Here is a 17,351-nt window from a genome sequence, read left to right as displayed (position 1 = left end):
AATGTGTTGCATCTTTAAGGTTTGAATCTTACAAGACCTTCTGCTTGAAACTGAACTCCCCAAAATAGACCTAAGGCCTATTTTATTTTTTTTTTAAGAGCATAAACTAAAACAACTAACCTTTGGAATGGAAAAAAATAGAAATGATTATCCATGATAGAATACAAACATAAAAGCTTATACACAAATATTTCCCTGCCCACTATGACCTTGCAAAATGAGATGGTTTTCAAGCACAAATTTAGCTGAGCTTTGGTCTAGCTTTTTTTTTAATTGAAACAAACTATTTTGTTTCCTCTGGTTCTCTGGATGTTTGGTTTTCTTTTTTCCTAGTCATTTCTGAGACCTAGATGTCTGCTCCTTGCAATTTTGTGAGCTTTCTTACCTTCTCCAATCCTTCCAGTTTCTGGAAGGATCTCTTTTCTAGCGTAACCTTTATGCTCAAGGCATGAAATGATCCCCCCTTTATGTCAGGAGGTCCCATCTGATAAATACATTTTCCTCTTTTCTGTGGCAAACAGACTGAGTACTGAGGAACCACGTGTATCATATACACGCTTTGGAATTGTAGAAGTAACTTTTTATTTGATGTCTGCCATAGTGATGGTAACATCCAGTAGCATAAAAAGGCTAAGCTAAATGTTCTGACAGAGATATCTTCTTTGTATCATCTGCCTTGGTTATGAGAAATAATGAAGAAAGTGTACAGAACCATTATTCTCAGGGGAAAAAAAAATGATTACTTCTATCATATGTGCAAAACAGGACAAGGCAGACATTTTTTAGCAATGCCAGTGAATCTGGGACTCTGTAGCTACATATATGGCAAGGGAACACAAGACTACAGAAAGCTGGAAGTGATGAATGATGAACTTTTTTTTTTTTTTTTTTTTTTTTTTTTTTGTGACTAAGAGTTATAACCCTTCTTGTTGCTCACATTGCTGTTTCTCTGAATCAAGTTCTTGCACTTGGGCACAGCACAAGGCACATATTAATAATTAGGAGCCATGACCAACTTTGTTTGGAAAAGAACTTCACTGAAAATGAGTTCCAATAACAGGCATATGCTTCCTCAAACAGCAGTGAGTCATGGGCACTTTGTGATCTTTGTGAGAGAGTCAGACCTGAATTTCAAACAAAACAAGAGGAGCATTTGCTTTCTGAATAATCAATTTCTTTGAGTGAGTCATCTGCTCTTGGGTTGTAGCCCAAACTACTGATAAAACAAAAGCCTGGAGACAACTAATGCTCTTAGATAATGCCTTAATTAGTGGTTTGTGAAGCACTGGACTGCGCACAAAAGTTACACATACTTCCAAAGATACTCTTGAGGTGAAGCACAAATGTTAGCAAGCTACCACGGTTCAGATCATTTGTGAGTGTAGCAAAGAAGGGGAGATCTTGAAAGTAGCAAAGTGATTATGCCCTGCTTATAAATGCAGTGTTATGCAAAATGCATAAAGCTGCAACTGGTGAGAAACATTTACTTAAAAGTATTGCTGAGATTGGAAGCTTGAATGGTAAGGTGCATCAAAGATTTGTTAAGTGAGTTTTAATTCACTGGAATAGGTGGAAGGGTAGGAAACAGGCCTTAACTTGAACAAAACAGTCAGATTGAATATATTCATAATGATTTATGTAAGTACTTACTGTACATACCTAGTGGGTATCATTTGTTTTGATGCTCTTACAAGGATAAAATCTTCCAGAAGCACCTTTCCAGTCACTACTCCCCATTTAGGTTTTGTTGTGTTGTTGTTTTTTTTTTTTTTCCCCCAAGGGTTACAGCCCCAGAACTTCTAATTACTACTTTCACTTAAAATGGGGACCCTATAAACCATAATTTGCCACAGATGCAGTCATGCTTTCTCTCTAAGCACATGCTATACTGATGCACAGATGTTTAACCCCAACAGACAAAATACTGGAAGTTTCTATGAGTACTTCCACAATGCATGGCTCTTTCATTGCTGGCACAACATCTGGACACTGGTCCTTGGCTGTTCTCTGTCATGCAGCTCTGCTTTCTTAATTCCAAGCGCTGGTGCTGCTCTCAGTAAAAGGCATCTTCTAGTTTGAGTGAGTTAATTTCTGGGCAAGTATTTCAATTAAGTTTCCTTTGTCTCTCTCCCTATATTATTTCATAAGTGCTGAATTTAGTCCTGATTCCTAAGATCAAAGTGTTTGAAACACAAAGTTTTTGCAGGCAGGAAAGCAAGAATAAGCCAACATCCATGAAAAGAATTCAGCAGTTTTAGCTTGACTGTCAGAAATGCTGTCAGAGTGTGATGAATGGATGTATTCCCAGCACCTGGTGCCTGTTCATTGTTTCATATTCCATACAGACATGGAAATGTCTCCTGCGTGTTCCTCTCTCTTTGGGTTCTGTGTCCTGTTATCCTAACCACTTCTGTTTCCATTTCCTTTCTACTCTGTTCACTGGCAAAGCATCCAGGTGGGATCTTCAGCAAACTGCTGTTTCTAGTGTTCAATTCAGAATGATTAGACATCTAAATTTGGAGACAAATGCTGCATGACCTTCTTGTTGAAGCAGTGGGTGGAAAAACATGTATTTCTCACTGGCTGAGTTCTCATCATTCATTTCTTTGCCCTTCTCAGCAAGGTCAGACCGTACTGAGCTCTTTCTTACCGAATGAAAAATATTTCAGATGAACATGAGTTACTTCTTGTTATGTCTGTATTGCACTACAATAGAAATAGTACCATGTACATATTACTGGACAAATATTCAAGTGATATATACATTTTACTTGCCTGATCTGAGCAACAGTTAAAAGAGCATAACATTTATCTTTTTCAGATTCTGCTTCTGTTTTATTTTCTTAACGATCCTCACCCCCCATTATTTCCAATGAAGCTGCCCAGTGTGCTACCCAGTGCTATTAATTACATAAAAATATCTCACTGTAAAATGCAATGGCTTTCATTACCTTTTATTTATCCCTGATAAAGGGCTGAGGAGGGGGAGAACAAAGTGCTTAGTGTTTTTTATATCTTGGGAAATATTTACTGTTAATGCTAAGCAAATGTCAGTGCATCAGAAAGAGACATAATTCCTGTGTTCTGGTTCTACAGCATTACAATGCGGGGGAAATTCTGACTGGTGAAATTTTAAAAACTGAGTTGGGAAAAATGTTTGTTATTTCTTAATGGTAAAATTCTTGACCATTTTTAAGAGTCTGAGGAATTGACATTGCTTAGAAGGTTGCAAGGAGAGGTTTTTATAGGTGAAAGCTTCACCCACACATGTCCTTGGGGCTTGATTCTTCACACAGCTTAACCTGAGGGCAATTTTGTACCTGAACAAACAACAGAGTCTTATTTGAATTCTAGATTTGCATTTGTGTAAGACAGAGTGATCACAGAATGGAGATTTGTACCACTGCCTCTGACAGCTTTAAAAAGCTTGGTCCTTCCTTTCAGTTGTGTAAGAAATTAACAGTGTAGACCCTCCTACTTTATGATCTTTAGTTAGCAGGATACCACCTACTGCTACTAAAAAAGCTTGTTCTTCATTTGCCTGTTTTCTAGCACTTTAGAAAAGCCTTCATCTGGTAGGCTAGAATATAACAGGAAATGCTAAAAAAAGTAATTCTGAGATCAATACCAGCATCTGGTTGGAACTGCTTCATTGACACTGACATGTTGTTTATAATAAGTAAACACAGCTAGCCTCTCCTATTTGATCTTTCTGAAAAGAGTAAAGAAAAATACCTTTTTTCTTGAACTTTACCACAGCACTGTTCTGCAGTGGGTCAGTTCTGTGCTCACATTTTAGTTACTTAAAGTGCATGGGCATTGTCTGTTCTCAGTGCAGTGAGCAGTACTTTAGGAAGACAAACTCTTGTCTCTCGTGTAATAGGACCAGAATATGTGAGCATGTCTCACAGACTTTACTCAGATACATCTGAGAAAAGGGAATGCAACTTTAGCAGATTCGTTTTTCTGAGCAACCTTAGATTTAACTGCCAGCATGGCTTGCAGAGAGTATAGAAAGCTGGTTAAAGGAATGGTTGTAATACATGCTTGTTTTGGGCTTTTATTATGATACAACCCATATTGAGTAAGTTTGTAGGGGAGGACAAAGCATACAGATATAAAAACAAAAAGTAAGTACTAAATACTGTTCGGAGAGGAAAAAAAGCACAATTGTATGAGAGTTTGTCATGTTTTCTGCCAACGGCCTAAACCTTACGTGTATTTTACATTTTGCATATGCTAACATCTTTTTCAGGTAGACTTATATGAAAGTCCTACCTTTAAAGAATGGATAGAAAAAGTATTCTAATTAGGCATGTTTGCCCTAAGAGTTGGTACCAGGAGAACATTTTCTTCAACATGATAAAATGTAAAAAATAGTAAAAAATCAGAAAAACAACCATAATTGTAGTTCATTATTTTAAAGTCACTGATAATGAGTGATACAGATAGGGAAGAAGCTTTAAATGGGAACAAGACGATAAAATCAGTCAGTTGTTTCCTTATATAATTTAAAACTTGCAGTGTTAACAACAACCCCGATCAAAAAATTTCTAGCAGGTTTCTACCAGCTTATTTTCCTGGTCAAATTCAGAGGACTATGAGAGTTCTGGGTCTTCCAGAACAATCTACCAAGGCATGCCTAGGGAATATGAACTGTGCTAACTCTGTGCTTGTGCCAGGGCCTTGCTGCTTCTTGTTGGGCAACTGGTGCTTCCATAGGATTTACATCCAAAGAGTAGTAGAAAAGTGGAGGAAAAAAAAAGAAAAAAACACAAAATTTAGGAATAAAATTGTTCAGAAACATTATGCTAGAAGGTGGTACCATGTATCATAAAAAGACTGAAACATGGTGGGTCATGTTGCTGCTACAACAAATGCCATTTTGAGTTGTCATTATAGAAAAGCAATGCCCAGGCATTTTGTTTTTCACCTTTTATCTACTGTTTAGCTCTACAGTAACAGCAGTGGTAGAGAAAAACAAGATATTGTTTTCTGCTTCATTATGCAATCTGTCTGCTTTAATGACAAAGCTGTTGTTGCATATGTTGACTCAAACCAAACCTTCTGAAGTCCTGTTCTTTGCTATTTCAAAATAGCATTTTGGCACTTCTTTGTTTTTTGTTTACGGATTTTCCCCACTGTTTTCAATGTTTAGTAATTACTAATATGTTAGTACCTCCATTGCTGAATGTGCAAAATTTTGGGTTTTTATATGTGAATAAAGATTATAGGGTCAAATCATGCTATTTATGTGCTATCAACAATTCACATGATATATGGTTGTCTTTTAAAAAAATTGTTGGGACAGCCTGTCCAAACGTAAACAAGGAAGAGCAAGTATTGAAATTTCTGTAAGATCCTCTTTCTGAAGTTATATTTCTTAACCAGACCAGTCTAACTTTCCATATCCTTTTTTTCCCTCCCCCTTCCCCTCTTCCTCTCACTTTCTTTCCTTGACATTTGCTGTATAGAGAAAGAAAATTAAAAACCCATCAGTAATGATCAGGATTTGACTGCTATTTTTTTATTGACTGTTATTGCTACATAAAATCTGGGAAAATTATTTTTCAGCACTTTGCATTTTCTTTGAAACTTGAACTCAGTAATAGGACTAATTTTTACATGTTGAATTATATGTGAGACAAAATATTTAGGCCTGTCTCTGAACTAATCTACATGAGATAGAAACTGATTTAAGTCTACCAAACACAGACACATCTTAGATTTTATTCTGTACCAAACAATACCCACAGCAGCAGTACGGACAGTAGGAGATCCCTGAGATCATCCACTTCCCCATCACTGATAAGGTGATGACACCAAATACAGGGCTGAGTCAAAGGAGACAAATTTAGCTGTGCTATACTTCAGGCAGTAGTGTTTGATTACAAAAGACTCAAAATGGAGTTGTGTATGTGGGTTACATATTTCACAGCTGTATGAGATGCTCTGGGGAACATTTATTGTTCATCTATGATATGCCTGCCTTGACCCATAAGCAGATAGCATTAAACAGCAGAATGTTCTCCTACTGATGTACAAGGAATAGCATGTCCTCCATACTAATTGTTCCAGAGAACATCCTCTATTCTTTTTCTCAATTTCAGATATTTTTAAATGTCCTTACACTCTCAGTCAACTGCTTTCCTGAAATTATAGAGTGAGAAGTATTTTTCCCCTAACTTCAGTTCTTGCTACCCATCCATTAGGTAATTAGGTTAAATTGAGCCAAGAATATCACATTTTGATGTCAAAATGTAGTAGTTGTTCTCTTTACATTATGAACTAAGACCACATCTTAGTCTGGGGTGACATGTGAGACAACTGATGGAACATCTTGACCATGGATTTATGATGAACTTGTCTAACACAGTGAAAGGGATTTTCAAATGTGCAAAGATGAACAAGGCTGTAAAATGAACTCATAGTTGCAACCAAAATGATATTTTGTGGAAGTCAGCTCAGTATGTGCACAGGGGTTTCTGCTCCATGTCTTTGAGGAGTGTCCCAGCACTGGGAACCTGTGCAAGTAGTTCTGCCCATATCTGCTGTTCCTGCTAGGCAAAGGTGGGTAGGGTGCTGCAAAACAAATTTAGATTTTCAGACTATTTATGAGGAAGCCAACTGGTACTTCCTCCTGAGCTGTAACACCACGAGTTTCCGTTCTGCACCATGTCCTGCACAGGCTGTACTGAGAGCTGCATGTCTGTTTACAAAGCAGGAAAAAAACCTCCCTGAGAACCTCAAACAAACAGAGCTCTGCATATTGCAGAAGTCTGTTTTAATTGCAGAGTAAATTGATCCAGAACTCAAGGGCTGGAGTTTCTCAGGCTGTTCTTTTAGTAGGTGAGAACTGAGAGAAAAGTTGTTGGTTTGTTTTTTTTTTTAATCAATAATGTCAGGAAACATTTGTGGTTCACTCTCAAGAAAGAACATTCGTTTGTTTGCCTATCAGTAACAGTACTAACATGAACTTTTGGTAGACACTCAACAAGTACTGTTTAAGATAAAAAGAGAGTCAAAATTTTATTACTGCTGCTGCTGAGTGTTGTTAAATTTCTAAATCGTTTTACCTGGCATTTTCTTAGCTTTCCTAAATTGCTTACTTCACTGTTAGAAAGTCCACTTACTTTTAGAAAATTTACTTTTTAAAGTACAGAAGGGTATTTTTTTTTTTTTTTTTTCAGAACTAGAAGCAACAGGAACTGACATTTAAATAGCTCCAGATAGATATCGTGCAGAGAGAAGTGTAATATTTGCAATTGTTATGTCTGTCATCTGAAACTTCACACATCCTGTGCATGTAACAGATTGTTCTTTGGGGCTTGAATCTACCAACATTACGGAACTTCTCTGCAAAATGTAACCTCAGCAGACTGCCAGCTTTTTTAAGACTTCTGATCATGTCTGTCATTGTCAGGAACCCTGTGATTTATATAAGACAGTGCAAAGTGCTTGGGTTTAGGACCTCACCAGTGGCAACATTGCTTCAGAGAAAGAAATAGGAAAATATTTCTAACGAGAGGATGTAGACATTTAAATATAACTTACGAAATTGAATGTCTCATTAGAAATGTCTAGCGTGAGATTCATGCATATCTAAGAATGTTTCTAATAAATCCAGAATTGAAATTATTTTATAATTCTGCACCACAACTTAAAATTGGAGTTCAGTTGATAGTTTGTCACAGTCCATGTAATTTGGCCAACATGGGCTAATCATACAGTTTGTTTGCAGGTCATTAAAAAAAGTGGCAGGAATTTTCCAAAGAATGTGGGAGAGCTGGTCAACCACAGGCTGTAAAGCTAGCATTAGCAGGATGTGGGCTCTGCCAGGCATCTTTGAAAGTTCCAGCCAACACCCTTTGACTCAGTTATAAACCATTGCTACTTTCACCTTAGTGTAAGGCCATTTATTGGAGCTCCCTTACGCAAATATAAGCAGATAGCTCTCCCTTGGTTATTTTGAGCTACTCTCTTGTTGCAGAGCAAAGAAAAAAAAATCTATTTCCCATGAGGAGAGTCATGTTAAGCGAAACCCTTGCATATTGGAGAGTCATCAAAGTATGAAAGCCATGCTGCATTTCAATTGGCCTCCACTGCTTGAATAACCTCTCTGGCCCTCCAACTGTAATTTAGAATACCTTGAGGCTGCTGTAATTTATGCTGACCAGTGTGAAATTGCTCTTTCCTGCTCAGTTCTCAGTCAGCCTAGTTGGAGGGAAGGTCCTTGCTAAATATGCCCACATGAAGATTTCCAAAGCACTGAATCATGGAAAAGGGATAGAATATTTTCCTGAGTCATGATACCACTCTGTTTGCCTTCTAGTGTTTTGATTTACCACAACCACGTGACTTCTTTTAAAACATTTTGTGTGTTCAATGTTTATATGAAAGTTTGCTGTTTGCAATGCAGAGTGCATCTGACCATTAATGCTCGTCTTCAGTACAGCTGCCATGGCCTTTTAAGTCTTATTTTTATGAAGGCATCTACAGCCATATATAACAGTGAGGGATGTCTTTAATCAAATCATGCTTTTTCACCCTTTGATTTATAGCTTTCAGAAAAACAATGTAATTATCATTATTATCATAATTATTATCATCATCATTAAGTACTTTTAAAAGAATGGAAAATGATGCCTCTTTTTAATGTATTGTTAGGCAGCTGCAGTACATTATTTGATTGTGACTTTTTTCTTTTTATAGTGGACAAAGTTCAGTGTTTCATATGGAGATGCTCAAACATCACTCAGTTTCTGAACCAGCATAGACATAAGGATTCACTTTTGCTGATTTGGAAATTATGACATCCTAAAATTATAAAAAGACAAGTTTATGATTAGCCTGTGATTTATATATGTTCTATTTGAACTACTTAAATATGACTATCGCTATAGGAATGCAGTGTAAAAACACAGTATTTTGATATACTTTATTAGCTGGTTTTAATTTGTTATTAAACACTGTAATAAACTGTAAGGAGATATATTGCCACTGCATTTTCTCCAGAAGTTTGATCTAAACACTGTAAGCCAAGCCACAGGAAAAAATACTGATTTATCAACTTTCAGGTCTGCCCAAGATACTCTAAAGGAACCTGATTCTCACTGTTACATATCAGATACTGGTTACCCTAGGTCTCCTAGAAATTAGTCTTCTACTTGTCACTTCTAAAAATGTTTTAAATTAAAAAGACTCTTCAAAATCCGCATATTCATGGCAAATAAACTTAATTTAAAGGTTGAATGACAAACTGGTTGTCATTGCTTCCCCAGCCAAAACTGCACATCCTGTGGACAATACATGTCTTGTATCAGGTCTGGTCTCTGTGATGAATGTATGTGGCATTAAAGTGCCTTGTTTTACGTGGTGGCTTGTCGGTTTTGTTTTTTTTTTCCCAGTTCAAAGTACATGAAACAACATGAGAGCTGCATTGACAGTATTTTTATAAAATGAAATAGAACTGTGGTGTGCCCTCACAGGTGGCATTTGGCTATTGTTAAATTATTGTTGACAGACTGTAAATGATGGAGGGAGTCAGATCTGATGTTCTTTTATCACTAATGACTTTTTGGACTCCAAAACTCAGTCTGCCTGTTTCTGGATATTGCCTTGAACATGCATAGCTGGGGTAGTGCGAAACAGAGGTAAATGTTTTGGACAGCAAGAAGATCCATTTTTGTGCAGTGATGCCTAGTTCTTCATTGACAGCCTGGATGGCACCCACTAAGGAGGATGAGGGAATGAGGATGGGATTTTTTTCTTTTCATTTTTTAGTTACCCTGGTGTGCCATATTTTAACCAGTACTGGAATATTTTGATTGGAAGACATCGTTTGAAGCTGTACTTGCATCTAAATGCATCCATGGAGACTAAGATACTTGATTATTTATGCTCCATCCTGGCAGCTGGAGTCTTACATTGTGCTTGAGGTGGCACTAGCACCCTCAGAAGCTTTGTAAGAAATAGATTTTATTATTTAGATTTTTTTCTACACTGCATATTGGAAACTATAATCTTTATGGCCCTTGCTTAATACGTAAAAAATAAGGATAATGGAAGAAATACATAACACTGTTGTTTGGATGCAGTTTTATTACTCATGTAACACCCGAAACCCATGATTGCTTTCTATAGGCTTGGGAAAAAAGTGTAATACTTGACATTGTCCCATGCCTGTTGTATTGCAATATTGTGATGACACTGTCCCACAGGACATCCTGGTCATCAAAATGGAAAAAATTGGATTTGATGGATGGATCACTCACTGGATAAAGAATGGACTGGATGGTCACACTCAGAGAGTTGTGGTAAACAACTCAATGTCCAAGTGGAGACCAGTGATGAGTGGTATTCCTCTGGGATCAGTGTTGGGAACAGTGTTATTTAACATCTTTGTAGGCAACGTGGACAGTGGGATTGAGTACATCCTCAACAAGTTTGCAGATTACACCAAACTGAGTTGTTGTTGACTTGCTAGAGGGAAGGGATGCTATCCAGAGGGACCTGGACAGGCTTGAGAGATGTGCCCATGCCAACCTCATGAAGTTCAAGAGGACCAAGTGCAAGGTCCTGCATCTGGGTTGGGGCAATCACAAGCACAAATACAGAGTGGAGAATGGCTTGACAGCAGCCCTGAGGAGAAGTATTTGGGGATGCTCATTGATGAAAGACTAAAACTGAGCCAGCAATGTGTACTTGCAGCCCAGAAGGCCAACTGTATCCTTGGTTACATAAAGAGAAGCATGACTAGCAGGGAAAGGGATGTGATTCTGCCCCTCTACTCTGCTGTCATGAGATATCACCTGGAGTCCAGTTTTGGGGCCTCCAACAGAAGACAAATATGGAGCTGTTGGAGCAGGTCCAGAGCAGGGCCAGGAAGATGATCAGAGAGCTGAAGTACCTCCTCTATGAGGACAGGCTGAGAGAGCAGGGGCTCTTCAGACTAGAGAAGAGAAGGCTCTAAGGCAACCTGATAGTGGCCTTCCAGTACCTGAAAGGGGTCTACAGGAAAGCTGGGGAGGGATTTTTTATAACAGCATGTAATGACAGGACAAGGAGAAATGGTTTTAAACTGAAATAGGGTAGATTTAGACTAAATATTAAGAAGAAATTCTTTGCTGTAAGGGTGCTGAGACACTGGAACAGGTTGCTCAGAAAGGATGTGGATGCCCCCTCCCTGGAAACATTCAAGGACTGATTAGACAGGGCTTTGAGCAACCTGATCTAGAGGGAAGTGTCCCTGTCTGTAGGAGGGGAGTTGGAACTACACGATCTTAAAGGTCCCACCCAACCCAAACCATTCCACGATTCTATGATTCCATGACTCTGTGATTGTGATGTGCTTTACCTTTTGCAATATAGAATATAAAAATATGTTTTGATGAGTTGTTTTAAAATTTTCTTGTTTGTGTGTTCTGCATACCTTTCAAGAAAGGCTGTAAAACCTAGCAGGGTACAAGACATTAGCAAACAAACTAGTTTTTGGTTTGCATTTTTCTGAGTTCTAGATAGTAAAGTAAGTGCTGAATTTTTAGACTACAGCTACACATATATATATTTTTTCCTTAAGTTTCTGAAGGATTACTTTTTTCATTAAATTTTATTATGCAGTTTGTATTCTATGATATTGTAGGTGATTGTGGCTAGACACAAGTTTTCTTATGATCAGAGACATTGACAGGCAAGAGCCAAGCAAATGCTAAGTAGGAGGCAAAACATCAAATTGGATCGGCTTGACTCTGTAAACTGATAGTAAAATGTTTAGCAAGTGTTCACAAGAATACAGAGATTTATCTACATTACACCTCAGAGGCTTGATTGGGAAAGAACAGTTCAAGCACAAACCTAAATACTACCTAACATCTTTCATTGTAATGCTTATGTTTTAAGCATTCTTTTGTGTTTTTCCCTGAATTTCTGGGAATTAAAAAGTGCCTGGCTAGTTTGTGTCTGGATACTCTTTTAATATCAGAAAATGCAAAGTGTGGGACCTTATCGTTGTGGAATACCCCTAAAAACAACTAATCCCTTCTCCAGGAATACCTATGACAGGTTTCAGACACATTTTTCATTAAATTCTCTTAAAAGAAAAAAAAAAAAAAGTGTGCATAGAGCGAGAATACTATTCAGAGCCAGAGTACTAGTCACAAGCAGTGTTGCAGAGCTGTGAGAGATGAGAAGCTGTTTACATCATTCCCCACAGATGTTTGTTCAACCTCTTTTGGACAGTTTTCAATCAGAAACACTTACAGTATTCTCCCCTTCACAGTTCTTGCTTTAGGAAGCTTTTACTCACGTTTAGATCTGGGTGTAATTTAAGGCCCTCAGCATGTATTTTGCAGCAAGGAAAATGTGAGAAGGTGTTATTCTTTTGCAGTTTGTCTGCATTAATATTGCCTGTTCCTTCACCTAATTGTAGATTGCCTATATATGCCATGTCTCTTTACAAAGAAATAGAAGAAATCTAAATGATTTCTTTCTGTCTTTCTGAGGGAAGTATGTTTATAAGGCTTCTTGTAGCCTTTGCTGCTCTCCTGTGAACTGTCTTCTTCCTTTTTACTACACTGACTAGATCTAAATGATTACTTCTTAAGTGTTGCAGCATATGATGCTGTTCATACATCCACACATGATATCTACATTTTTTTCAACAGCATGAGGTTATGACTCATGTTCTGTTTAATGTGATGCACAGTAATTACCAGATTATTTTCTGCAGAATAGACATCAAATGGGGTAGGAATATGGTAGGTTTTCCAAATTTACTTTATGTTGCCTTATATTGTGTAATTCAAATACTGCCAAAAGTGTCAAAGTTTATAAACTAAATCTGTAACCTCACAAAAGACTGAAATCAGTTGTATTTGATGTATTCTCATTCCAGAAAAGTATCCTGAGTTTTCCTTCTGATTCTCATCAGTTTAATGTTCTTTGTGTCTCATACTAGTTCAATTGCATCTGCTCGAGAGGCTTATATTGGTTAGATCATTTCATTGTCTTATCTGACGTTTGCAACAACGTTAGTACGTTATGTCCAGTCATCTCAGATTTCTCTATTTCAAGATATATTGAAAACAAATGTCAACAGGCTAGCTGTGTTTTCAGGTCAGTTTTTCAGAATTCTTGGATGAAACATATCAATAAGTCATGACTTTAAAATGTCTTTCAAATATTGTTCAACATCTTCCTTAGTTATTAAAGGACTGGAAAATATTACATTTACCTCATAAAATATGAGTCTGGAATAAGGAGTTTCCATTCAGATTTACCACAACACAAAGCTGAGAAAGAAGTCTATTGAATTTCAGTTATAATTCAGAATGTTATTGACATCTGAGGTCTGTTCTGGAAAAGTAACATGGTATTCAGTAGGGACATGTAGAAAGAGTTGTGTCTTGCCAAGTGTAATTTGCTATGCAGAAATAGAATGGGGAATAACGGGCTGTTAACCAGTTCTGTGTAAAGAGATCTCATGCATACTGTGGACAATAAATTGAGTGTATGTCAACATCACTATGCTGTAGCACAAAATGGAAGTATGGTATTGGCCTATATGTAAAGCAACTTAATCCTAAGGACACATAAAGCTCTTCTGCTTTAGCCATCTACTGAAATGAAATACTGTCAAAGGTTTAGGGCCTGCAATTGAAGAAATGTGAGTAAAGCTGAGTAATCAATGAGATTGAGAACAAGTTGCTTTTTTTGAGGAAGCTTGGAGTGTATGAATACAGATTGTAATCTAATTTGTCTATTTTCACATTTAGCATTGTTTTATCTACTCCATAAAGAATTCCCTGAGTAACTGTGACTAAATGATTCAAACTCTGACTTTTGTTAGTTGGGTTTTTTTGGTACACAGACATCTTTTGTTGCACAGAGGTGATGAGATACAAATGAGTGCTAATTCATTGTCTGACCTTTGTCTTTTACCTTCGTGATGTAACATGACCAATACGAGCAGACTCACACAGTGCAAGAGCTCCCTGTTCTGGAGTGAAGCTTCCCCACAGTTCCACTGTTCCTAAAGAAAGGGAGAAGTGTAAGTGCAGTTGAGCTTCACACCTGGCATTATGTAACAGTGATAGAAAAATAAAAAGAAATATTTTTAAAAGCAATAATAACAATAATGCTGTAGGTCTAGATCCAGAGAGAAACTCATACAACAAATAAAAGTCAGGTAGGTAGGTACCTGTTGACAAAAGTAGAAGAGAGCACTAGGTGAAAATGTTTCTACAAACTTAACTTTCTGTAGTTTAAAGCTGCCTTTGAAGGAAGATGTCCTTGGAATTCAAGCATTCCAAAACAAGAGTGAAACTGTCTTCAGTGCATTGAAGTATTTGAGAAAATTCTTGCTTAGAGAGGAACAAAATATGTCAGAACTTGTATTCAATATCTTCCTAAATTTTTTGTAAAAAGTCCTTAATTCCTTAGCAATTTTCATATTTTGCTTAAAAATTGTTCCAGTATACATCATGTTTGTTTGTTTTTTTTTTTCTTTTTTATACTAAAAGTGTTCAGAGAATTAAAGGATGGTCTCCCATATCTTGTGTAGCTGGAATCCTTTTCCTTGTATTAGGGAATGTTGTGGATTAAAAGATCATGGAAGAGTTTACAAAAAGCACTCAAAGGCTCAAGAGCATACTTCACCCCCTTGAGAAGAAAGCAAATGTATGAATTCATTTTATTGATTTAAAAGAAATTAAAAAGAAAAAAAGAAAAGAAAACCAAGGAAACACCCTGATTCTGGCTGTCCAACCAAGGTTATCTTAATAAATAGACTGACTAAAATGTATATAACTATTTGAGATGATGTCTTTTCTAAAAAGAAGATTAGTTTCTTCGTGCCCTTATTTAAAAGTACCAGCTTAGTTTTAATAAACATTTATGGTAAGAGAGAAAAAATGTATATATATTAAAGGTATTTCTGGTCCTGATAAAAATACACAGAGTGAATGTCTCATTGCTTTGTATTGAAGGCAAGAGAAAAGCTAATTTGATGCTCGGTGTTTTGTTTTGCTGGTTTTGTTTTTTGCTTTCTGTTTGATCATTGCACCAAAAGAAATCTAAAGTAAGATTTGTATATTTTCTTGTCCATATAACTTTAGAACAAGTGCGTAGGTTTATGCTACTTTTGTTACCTGAGCATAAAGGAATGTTCACAGAAACATTTCAAGACACTTTCAGATAGCTATTTAACAGTATGTGTGATCTCTGAAATATAAAAATGTATCAAGTTGAAAAAGATAAGATTTCTGACTGTAAATGTGGTTTTAGAGAATATATTTCTGTTAAGATTCTTGGCTTCAGTCTAATCCCTAAAAGTAATATAGATTGTGGTATTAAACCTTCATATCTTTATTCTGTTTGAGTTTATTCAAAGATACATTTCGGAACAAAAAGTTACAAAAATAAATATTAAAATTAGAGAGATTAAATAAACCAACAGTGAAGCCAGCAAGCCAGTGGAAGTGTGACTCTTCTACTCTTCTCAGTACTGGTGTAGACACACCTGGAGTCTTGTGTCCAGTGTGGGTCCCTTGGTCTGAGAGACACCTAGTCATACTGGACAGAGACCAATACAAGGCCTGGAGCACCTCCTCTGTGAGGAGAGACTGAGAGAGCTGGGACTGCTCAGCCTGGAGAAGGGAAGGCTCAGCGGGATCTCATCCATGACCATAAATCCCTGAATGGAGGATGCAGGAACGACAGAGCAAAGCTTTGTTCAGTGGTGCCCAGTGCCAGGAGCAGAGATAGTGGGCACAACCTGGGCAATTCAAAGAAACTACCTTCCCTGTTGCTTACTTATTCGCTCACTGATGTTATCAGGCAGTATTTCAGCCTATTGTCTCACTAAGCCTGTGCCTTCTGAAGAAGAGTCTAACAAGGTATATAGGATTCTGCTGGAAGTTATTTTGTGATTCCTTGAATATGCCAGACATGCTCTGGGAGTGACAAAGAACTAAATCCCAGGGACTTGCAGGACTTTCTGAACAGATTACTAATAGCATGCTCACCTGATCAAAGGGATAATGTATGCTAGTGAAACAAATACCCAGGCTCTTCCTAGATGTACATTACACCAGCACTGGAGCAGAACTTATTTAGTTGAGCTGACCTGAAAAACAGAAGGGCTGGGTAAGTTACACCCTTTTAATAGGGAGAGCATACTGACTAGACATACTGACTCCTGAGCTGTCCCTTGGGCTGCTCAGTTTTGCGTCATCTCCAGAGTAGGTCAGTGACACTAAAGCACATACTTACCTCAAGGGAGTTCACAGCAAACCCTGATCAGTCATACAGTGGAGATCTCTTTTTAACTATCATCTCCATATCTTCAAGTTATAGTCTTATATGTGTAATTTGACTTTTTTTTTTTTTTTTTTGGTTATAAGTCATGTTTCTAGCACATCTTTATAAATAATTGTAACTATAATAAATGGAAAGAGTAAGGAGAGAAAGAACAATTTTTTTTTAAGTGGGAATGAAAAAGCACTTGGCTTCATTGTACAAATGACATATAATTTCCAGCAACTTGAGAAGAACCCTGCCTTTAAGACTTGTTCATTTATTTTAAAAATATATTTCTCATAATTTAATTTATGGTTTTAAGAACTAAGTATAAAAAAATTGCAAAATGACCGTTTAGACCTTGGTGACTAAGAATGATCACATTAAGTGAAGAAAGCTTGCATAGAGTTGGTTAAATATAATTTGTTCTATTGCAACAGTTTAAATCTCTCAAATATTGGTCAGGCTAAAATATAACATGCGTACTTCTAAGGTACAAATGTTATATTCCTTAATATATGATAAATCCAGCAGAACCCACTGCACCTTTTTGACATTACTGTGAGAATAGAGTTAAAGGAAGTATGGAATAGATGGACAGTGAGATGGATTGAGAACTAGCTGACTGGCAGAGCTCAGAGGGTTGTAATCGGTGGCACAGAGTCAAGTTGGAGGCCTGTAGCTGGTGGTGTTCCCCAGGATTCATTGCTGAATTCATTGCTTGTTCGACGTCTTCATTGGTGAGCTGGATGAAGGGATAGAATGCGCTCTCAGAAAGTTTGTTGATAATACAAAGTTGGGAGAAGTGGTTGGTGCACTGGAAGACTGTGCTGCTGTTCAGTGAGAGCTGGACAGGCTGGAAGTTGGGCAGAGAGGAACATGATGATGTTCAGCAGGGGCAAGTGCGGAGTCCTACAGCTGGAGAGGAATAACCACATGCATCAGTACAAGTTAGGAGATGACCTGATGGAAAGGAGTTCTGCGGAGAAGAAACTGAGTGTTCTGATGGACAACAGGCATATTGTGTGAAGTTCTAGGCTCCCAAGTTCAAGAAA

At 37.3% G+C, this 17,351-nt stretch overlaps 1 protein-coding gene across 1 annotated transcript in view; it reads left to right on the top strand.

Annotated features, from left to right (window-relative positions):
* ADGRV1 (adhesion G protein-coupled receptor V1) overlaps positions 1–17,351 on the top strand; it is a 247,086-nt gene that overhangs the window by 178,796 nt on the left and 50,939 nt on the right. The window lies entirely within an intron of this gene.

This window comes from Phasianus colchicus, chromosome Z (genome assembly GCF_987193195.1).
Source record: "Phasianus colchicus chromosome Z, bPhaCol1.hap1.1, whole genome shotgun sequence".
Lineage (NCBI taxonomy): Eukaryota > Metazoa > Chordata > Aves > Galliformes > Phasianidae > Phasianus > Phasianus colchicus.
Note: the sequence above shows the minus strand (reverse complement) of the source record. Positions and strands in the feature narration are given on the sequence as shown.